General features: G+C 37.9%; 1 pseudogene; it reads left to right on the forward strand.

The window, feature by feature from the left end:
* Positions 1-2262: 2262 nt before the first annotated feature.
* On the forward strand, positions 2263-3122 carry LOC109372147 (protein FAM204A pseudogene; annotated as a pseudogene).
* The last annotated feature ends 5948 nt before the right edge of the window (positions 3123-9070 follow it).

Consider the following 9070-nt stretch of genomic DNA (forward strand, 5'->3'; position numbering starts at 1 on the left):
ATGGTGATCATTTTGCAATATATAAAAACATCAAATCATTATGTCATATACCTGAAACTGATGCAATGTTACATGTAAATTACATCTCAATAATTTTTTTAAGAATGTGGAGCAACTACAATATATTGCAATTGAGAGTATAGATTGGTATGAATACTTTAGAAAAGTTTTGAGCTGAATCTACTATAATTGAACATATGCATATACCATGATGCAGCAATTTCATTCCAGGGTTGATACCCAAGAGAAATGAAATCATATTTTCATTCAAAAATGTACAAAAATCTTTAGAGCAACACTATTTACAATAACCAAACACTGGAAATGATTCAAATGCTTACCAACATTAAATTGACAAATAAATTGTCATATACACACATAATGGAATGCCACACAGCAACAAGAACAACAAACTACTACCATGTTCCACAACACAGAAAATCTCAATAAAAATAATGTTCAGTTAAAGGATCTAACACAAAAGATGCTGAACCTGATATTGATTTTAGTACTGAATCAGGGCAAAACTAATCTATTGTGTTTTTTAGGTTTCCCATAACAAAGTACAACAGAGTAGGTGACCTAAACAACAGACATTTATTTTCTTATAATTCTAGAGGCTGAAAGTCCAAAATCAAGGTGTTAGCAGTGTTGGTTTCTGCTGAGGCCTTTCTCCTTGGTTTGTAAATGGCCGTCTTCTCCTTGCGTTTTCACATTGTCTTCTCTCTGAACATGTCTGTTTCTTAATTGCCCCTTCTTGTAAGAACACAGGTCAGGTGGGATTAGGGCCCACCCTAATGACTTCGTTTTGACTTAATTACCTTTTTAAACACCCTATCTTGAAATACAGTCATAGTCTGAGGTATTACGGGATTAGGACTTCAACATCTGAATTACGGAGAAGCACAATTTAGCTCATAACATTTATGCGGTTAAAATTCAGGATAGTGGTTACCTTTGGGGAGAATGATGGCAACGTCTTGGAGGAGACACAAGTAGCTGTGGTGTTCAGGGTTCTAATAACACATACATGCTCCCTTAATTAATATCCAATAAGCTGTATACTGATGATTTGTGTAACTTTCTAAATGTTTGCTGTTCTTCATTTTTAAAAAAGCCTGATAAGAAAATATGAATTAATAAAAAATTTACATCCATCAGATTGCCACATACATCAGAAGTGTGAATTTTTAGCATTGCTGGGAAGTTTATAAATTAGTGAAATATCTTAGAGAGAATGATTTAGCAATTGTAATGATAAAAAAGTAATTGATACTTATTAAGCACCCTTCTAAAAGTTGTCATTTAATATGACAATGCTCCAAATTGTGTATTCTTTTTTTTTTTTTTTAACTGTGTAACCTGCTTCAGTGCCTGCAGCCTATGGGCAGAGGCCAGACAATGGTTCAGGGCCACAGTTTGCTCTGGCATGGGGTACTATGAGAGGCCCAGGGAGACGGACAAATTGTGTATTTTTAATGTATGAACTAGACTACTATAAAGAGAGAGACTAATAAAAACTCAGTGGTTAAATAAGAAAGAATTCTATGTATCGTCCCTATAATAGTCCAGCAGTAGAAGGCTAACAAGGCAGCTCCATCAGGTTCAGTGTGAGACGGCTATCCTAGGAATAAGGCTGCTCTGTTTCCACCATTTCCTAGTTAGGAGGAAGAGGGGAAAGGCAGACATACACACACGAAGCAGGTGTAGATCACATCCACTGACATCCCACTAAGCAATCACATGGCTACATGTGTCTGGGAGAATGCTAAGAAACATAATCTTTATCTGGGTGGTCATGTTTGCACCTGAAACTCTTCTGTGGACAAAAGAAAGAACAGCTATTGGAGTACCACAAGCAGTGTGTCATAGGCAGTTACTAATACTATCATCATTTTAAAGATCAGAAAACAGAGGGTAAGTTTACACACAGAGGAAATGACAGAGTCAAGGTTTGAACTCACACAAATGACATACCTACTGTATGATGCTCCGCCTCTCTATACCTAATAAAATTAAAGATGTGTACCCTTAACCCAGATGTTCTAGCAAATGTGAATAAAGAGACATGTAATGGGATGTTCACTGCAGTTCTCATTGTTAAAACAACAAACTAAACTAAAAATAATATGCAATGGAAATTTTACTACCATTAAAGCTAGATTTTAGTATGGAAAAACCTCTAGAACATAATGCTGAGTAAAAGAAAAGAAGTTTTCAGAAAGAACACATACAATGAGAAGGCGGGATGTTGGCGGGGTCTTAAGATGGCTGCCGGGCGTCTGTCTCCTAACGAAGAAAAGATGTGGAGTGGACTGCTACCTCCTGGCCCAAATGAAAGTGATGTTGAGTTGAATTCTGAAGATGAAGACACATTAGAGAACTCGAGACTTAACTTAGAGGAAGATAAAGAAGATGAGACCATTACAAAAGCTGAGATCTCCGATTTCCCTATAGATGAACCAAAAACTGAAGCAGAGGCAAATGTAAATGCATATGAAGAATGTCCTTCTGGAATTCCCTCACATATGTGGAATAAATTTCAAGAATTGCATAAAAAACACTCTGAACAGAAAAACTCATCTTCAAGGTTCAGGAAAAAAAGAAAGCGCTCCAAAAAAGGTAAATTGAAGAATGAAGAAGATCCTCATAGTGAACATGCCTCAAGTCAAACCCAGTTAAAGGAACTTACTCAGTATTTTGGAGTCAATGACAGATTTGAACCCCCTGTTAAAAAGAAAAAAATGGACAAGTCAGGCCTTGAAAAGAGCCTGGACCAGGCTGTGGAAGAGTGGGACATTGAGAGGGCTGAGGAGCTCAGCAACCAGCTAGCCACCCGGGAGCTTGGTGTAAAAATTGCCAAAGCAATTGCCTGCCACAACTTTGTGAAAGCCAAAAAGGAAGCAGAAAATTCACAGGTTGCTCGAAAAAAGAAGAAACTTGCATGGGGATTTGAAGCAAAGAAGAGATGGGAAACCAAAAGCAACATGGGATACATGTAACTTGCCAGACTTCTTCAAGACTTTGTGTCTACTTGAGTTTTTCCTTGCATCTTCAATTGCTCGATTTACTGAAAAGACTTTCCTGCTTATGTTAAATAACATGTCAGGAAATTGATAGAAGTAGAAAAAAGAAGCATAAAATTTGGGAGTTGATTATCAAATCTTTTCAAGCTTTTTCTAACGAGTTCATCCTATTGAAGTCAATGGAATTGAGTGTTATGTTATTTGTACAAGGATTGTAAGCATACATACAGGGGAAAGATAGAAATGTATTTATTTGTGTAGGCCTACAGTATAAAATCAATTTTACCTTTCATCCATTTGGTGTAGCATAGCCAATGAGCTCCTTGTACTTTCTTATCTGTGCTCAGTGTAACTGCACTTATTCTGGAATTGTGTTTTTAAGATTGACATTTGTTTATAATGGATTAGTCATAAGTACAAGAAAATTTCAATTGATATTATCTTTACAAATGACTTTATCTTACTGTTATAAAAGTAATTATTGGTTCTTTATTGGATGCAGTAGAGTTGATACCTCCAGTCACATAATAAAAGCAGTTGATTAATTTTTGTGTAAAAAAAAACACATACAGTCTGGTGTTACTTGCATAATATTCTAAAAATAAAAATAATATGTATTTTTTATGACTGAATACATATGTAGTAAAAGTACAGTACATCCATGGGAATAATTCTCACATGTATATTAAATATAGCAACATGTTTATAGTATTTTAGTCTTAGATACTCATTGTTGTAATGTTTGTGGTTTTTTTAATGTTTTAAAACGTTATTAGTGGTTTCTAAATTTTCTTTTTTTTTTTAATTGGGGAATTGGGGGATGGGAATAGCGCTGGGGAATTGGGGGAAGGGGAACAGACAAGTTGCTGTCCTTTTGTTCTTCAGTCTGGTTGTGGAGGACGTTGCTTCACTGGCCTAAGTTGGCACTATCATTGCGCTCTTCCCAGATGAGGCAGATCAGTCGCCGGCTTCTGGATGGCCTCTCACAGCAGCTGCTGGCTGCTCACGCTGGCTGCTGGCCACACACGGTAGCCCATGGCAACCCACTGCAGCAGGGACTGCAGAAGGAGCTGCAGCCTAGCCTTCACCAGCGACTCATGGCAGTCCAGCTCCAGGTTGAGCTGTTGTTCAGCATCTTAGCTGTAGAGGGCAGTGTCACTGGCCCTCATATGTGGGATCTGAACCGGGGCCCTCTGGCATCCCAAGCCAGCTCTTAACCAACGCGCCACTCGGCCGGCCCTCTAAATTTTCTTTTTAAGTACAATGACCATATGGTATAGATTTCTTAGATAGTTGTGATATAAATTAGTCTTTCTATTCTCTGTAAACTAGCAACATATTCCAGGAATACCAATATCTTCTCACACATAGAACTGATATAAAACTCATTATTTTGATTTTTCACCTAGAAAATATAATCGGCCTATGTATGCTGCCTTACTCAGTTGACATAGGATTCAAAGTTAACTTAAATTCTCCCAAAATTGTATATGAGAAGGACCACATTTCTCTTATATAAATTATGTAATTTTCCATGTTTCTCATCCTCCTATATTTTCAAAATATCTTTGCCTTTCATTTAAATATGTTTCAGACTAATTCTAGCTGATGTACCATTTTCGTCAGTTGCATCTCCAAGTGGAAAATTTGATTAACATTTTTGTGGCTGAAAAAAATAATAATAGACCTCATCACATTAGGCTAGGTTGGCTTTCTAAGTGAAGAAATTCCTTGAAATTGAGTTTGTGTGGTAAATTTGAGGTCTTGCATAGCTTTGGTCTTCACATCTTTTTTAGGTCAACCTAGGGCAATGGGGAGTGCAGATAGATTATAGAGTCAAGTGGAATATCTAATTATTCTTAAAACACTATCTTTCTCTTAGATTGATTTAAATTAAGCCCCAAAACACTGCCTTGGATTAAAACAATTTTTGGTAATAGTAAAGCAGAATTATTAACAGCCTCATCATTCTTTCTTCTTATCAAATGCTGACATACTCAAGATAGATTTGGAAATTATTGGTACCTAAACACTCATCTCCTTTATCATTTAAAGCTGATGATTTCCTAAATTAATACTTAGACCCTTCTTTAATAAGACAGACAGAAATAAGAGGAGAGTATAGAGATTTGTCATGCATTTGGACCAAAATTCTTTATTACTTTGTATATTTAAAATCATCAAAGATAGTGTCCATGTTCTACCAATTATTTGCAGTTTACAGGGATATTGTTCTGCAGAGGAAAAACAAACTGAGGACTTTTATAAGAGGGCATTCTTGGTTCAGAGTGCATTATAAATGATGTGCTATCACTTTCAGAGCCAACAAAAGAAGAGACAAGGTTTTAATGTTAAAACACTAAAATTGATTTATTGATATTATGCTTGTCAAATACAGGAGAAACTGTTTTATAATGTTGATAAGGTGAACATAGATTTTAGTTTGGCTACAGATGTGGTTTCTTATGTAGTAACTACAAAAACAATTCCTTGAGGGTTCTCTGAGGAGTTGACTGAGTTGATGTAGACAACTAGAACCTCACTGTATTTTTAGAAATATGGAGATTAATAATGACCCGTCTCTTTCAGGTAGTTAAATTTCTCTAGCTTCATACCGAGGGGTTCATAAGAAATGAAACATCACCTCAAACCTGTCAGAATGGCTATTGTAAAAAATTTAAAAAGAAAGAATGAAAGAACGAATGAACACAAGAAAGAAAGAAAGAAAGAGAGAGAAAAGAGAGAAAGAGAGAAAGAAAGAAAGAAAGAAAGAAAGAAAGAAAGAAAGAAAGAAAGAAAGAAAGAAAGAAAGAAAGAAAGAAAAAGAAAAAGAGTAGTGTTGGCTAGGAGGTGGAGAAAAAGGAATACTTGTGCATGTTTGGTAGGAATGTAAATTGGGGCAGCCACTATGGAAAACAGTTGAAAATACCTCAAAAATTAAAAATAAAACTACCAGATGATCCGGCAATTCCACTTCTGGGTATTTATCCAAAGAAAATGAAAACACTAACTCAAATAGATATATGAAATGTATGTTCATTGCAGAATTATTTACAAAGTCCACATCCTGGGAGTAACCACCATCTTCTCCAAAAATCTCAATTTCTCTCTTAGTCTTATGTGCAGACTGCCATAACAAAATACCATAAACAAGGTGGCTTATAAACAGCAAACTTATTTCTCACAGCTCAGGAAGCTAGGAAGTCCAAGATCAAGGTGCCGGCCAATTCAGTGTCTGATGAGAACTCACTTCCTGGTTCATAGACAGCCATTTTTCTGGGGTCTCTTTTATAAAAGCGCTAATTTCCTTCATGAGAGCTCCACTCTCATGACCTACTCACCTCCCAAAATCTCCTCCTCCATATACTGTCCCATTGGGCATTAGGCTTTAACATATGGATATTGAGGGCTGGGGGGACACAAAATTTAGTCTATAGCTCAGTTATCAGGTACCAAGGCAGAGCCCAAACACCTAGTATAAGCCTTCATCTCCTCCAATAAGTGCACTGGGTCTGTGACTATTTCTCCCTCCAGGCCTTTTTTTAGGTCATTTTCAGGGACCTAAAATGACCTACAACCTGAGATTAAAACCAACTACCCCAAATTTTCTTACCTCTAACTGATTAGGAACTACAGGTGCTCGTCCCCCTCGCAGTCCCCTAATGCATACTCTGCCTTGAATTCGCCCAGAAATACTCTCATTGAGTTCTTTATTCCTGTTTATAGCAACAATCACAAAAAGGCCCCAGGCTTCCAGTTAACCCTTTATAACCTGCTTTTATTCCCCATAAGGTTCAGTACATCTCTTTACTCCTCTCCCGCCCTCTCAAATCTTTCAAAGCATTTCATTGTGCTTGTGCCCTCTGAAATTCATGGCCCATGTTCCAGATCATATTTTCCACAAGGACCACAAGATCCCCCATCCCTATGTTCCTGCGATCTCTGCTGGAATGTCACTATTTCCCATATTAAAAAAAAAAAGCCACCTGCAAGTCGCTCTGCATAACACTCCTTTATCCCCCTTATTCACTCTTCTATTTACCTAAAGCACTTTTCACTTACCATCATTTTACATAATTTACTCCTTTACTTTATCTATTGTTTGTGGTCAGTCTCCTGGTGTCATACATTTCCCCCAACCCCAAAAAAACATAAATTCTAAGAGGATGGAGGCATTTATGTGTTTCTTCAGTGATATATTCCAAACACCTAGAGTGGCATCAAGTATATTTTTGCTGCTATGTTAATTGAATAATGATCTCTGAACTTTGAATCAGGAATTGATTGATGCTCAAAGTAGAGTCAAAGCACTTTTTCACCCTGGTTGTGGTGGCAGTGGCCCTACCCTCAGGAGGAGGAGGAGGCGTGTAGGGCAGCAGTAAAGCCAGAGTGTCCAGCATCTCATCAACTTGTGGTCACCCACAGTGTCAGTACCAACCTCTAGACCACTGGGGCGGCTGGAGTTTGGTTATGGTTTTGTTCCATCTTTTCCTTAGTGCACTCCTGTTTCTTGGAATTGATTGTGCTGCCATCTCAGTGATTTTTTTTTAATTAAAGTTTATTGGGGTGACAATTATTAGCAAAGTTACATAGATTTCAGGTGTACAATTCTGTAATATATCATCTATATATCACATTGTGTGTTCACCACCTGGAGTCAGTTCTCCTTCCATCATCATATAGTTGACCCCCTTTACTCTCATCTACCACCCTCTCCCCGCTTACCCTCAGGTAACCACTCAGTGATCTTGTAACACAAAATCCTTTTGAATATTTTTTTTTCTTAGATCAGCCAAACAAGAGCTTGTTTCTTTGCTAAGAATTAAGAACATCTAAAACTGGTCTTTTGAAACGGGATGAGAAAATTTCTGAAATACCCATAGGTTAGAACACCACCACCAAAAGTAAAAGAGAAACTATTACCAGAGGAGGTGGGTGGTTCACTAATCAACGGTCACTATATGAGATGAGACAATTCGTCCAGAAACTCAGAGCAGAGAAAGTCACAAAAATGTCAAGACTGAAGTAAGCGCTCTTCCCGTTTCATCCAGCATCACATGGGCAGCCCATTTCTGTACTTCCCTTAGTAGGGATAGCCAGAAAGACACAGCAGTGAAAACACATCCCTTTTTAACAGCCATCACTTGGCCTAGTGTAATACAAAAGACCATCCCTGGGAGAGCCCCTGCCTGAATCCATATGGTTTGTGAGTCTTTCCCTGTGACATTTTTATGAAGGTTATGTATATGTCCCGTTCATCTTCATTCTCCTGGTGCTAATTGCTGTCTATTGGGCCTTGCTACTGTGTACAGAGACCACATGCTCTCCCCCGACACAGCCCCGGCTGCGGTGTGCCACATGGCCCTGCTGTCCTCAGATAAGAACCTGCTGCTGTCTGACCACAACAGCTGGGAACGTTCTGCCTTGAAGAGCTTATCTTGTTGAGACTCAAGCTGAGCTATGACACAGTCGACAAGCACACAGAACTAGTGGATTCTCTGGGGGCAACTCATGGCGGCCAAAAAGCCTCCCATGTGCCATTGGATGTGGGCTTTGAGTTTGGAGTTGAGAGGAAGCTTGACCATGGACGCTTCCGTAAAGAAATGATTGTAATGAAGACAGCAAGAGGTTCAAGAGCGACACAACCACAATTTCTCTAAAAATCAGGATTTCTCTGGGCCTCTCAGTTATTTATTTATTTTTCCTTGGTTAGGGGGTGGAAAGAAATGAAAGACGATAACCCTTATGTTCTTCCTTTCTCCTTGATCTCTTTTTAATTGTGAAGCATCTGGAATCCAAGAATTGCAAATTACCACTAATTGGCCACTGTTCGTGGGCTCGTCTTACACCTCTGCCTCCCTGACTTCTCTCCAAGTTAACCAGTATCCAGAATTTTATGTTTATTTTTCCCTTGCTTTTTAAAATGATTCTATCATATATGTCAATATGCTTAAAAAACACAGTGTTTAGTTCCTGAGTTTCATAAAAATGATATCATATTATACACAGTTTTCCAGAACTTGCCTTTTTTTCACCTAACATTA

The sequence above is a fragment of the Hipposideros armiger genome, unplaced genomic scaffold, assembly GCF_001890085.2.
Source record: "Hipposideros armiger isolate ML-2016 unplaced genomic scaffold, ASM189008v1 scaffold_614, whole genome shotgun sequence".
Lineage (NCBI taxonomy): Eukaryota > Metazoa > Chordata > Mammalia > Chiroptera > Hipposideridae > Hipposideros > Hipposideros armiger.